This window comes from Bos indicus x Bos taurus, chromosome 2, assembly GCF_003369695.1.
Source record: "Bos indicus x Bos taurus breed Angus x Brahman F1 hybrid chromosome 2, Bos_hybrid_MaternalHap_v2.0, whole genome shotgun sequence".
Taxonomy (NCBI): Eukaryota; Metazoa; Chordata; class Mammalia; order Artiodactyla; family Bovidae; genus Bos; species Bos indicus x Bos taurus.
This window is the reverse complement of record NC_040077.1, coordinates 30304770-30305418: the sequence shown is the minus strand read 5'-3', so window position 1 is coordinate 30305418 and position 649 is coordinate 30304770.

Below are 649 nucleotides of genomic sequence, written 5' to 3'. Positions count from 1 at the left end.
CAAGTGTGTGTGCATGTCTGCGTAGTGTCATGTGTGCATGTACAGGTATATCTGCATATGATTCAGATAAATTCTTTAGTGTCCCTGAACTCTGTGCCTTATGTCTAGAATAAAGGAGTAAGACTAAGTGATTTGAATTGTTTACAGGTTATGTTTTCTAAGAATGATGTCAATAATTTGTTAATAAATCACCAGGAGATATTCTGTTGCCAGATAAGAGAGCCCAAGAATAGGCACTTTGATAGATCTTCTGGAAGTTTTTCTTTGGTGGTCACATGTTGTTTCAACTTTGCCCATGAAAGGCAATCTCCAGTCTGAGGAATATGGTGACTGAAGGTGCTGGAAACACCTGTTTGGTTAGAATAGCAAAATTTAACTGTAAAGTAGCAGCAAGACTTTTTACCCTATAAAACTGGCCCTGGGGCAAACTATGAGGAGTGCCATATTAGTATGGACAGAATATTGGCGGGAATGCTGCACCAAATTGGAATGCCCGCAGGGTGGATAACCAGGCAGCTGCTGCTAAGTCACTTCAGGCGTGTCTGACTCTGTGCGACCCCACAGACGGCAGCCCACCAGGCTCCCCCGTCCCTGGGATTCTCCAGGCAAGAACACTGGAGTGGGTTGCCAGTAGGCATCCCCAATTTGC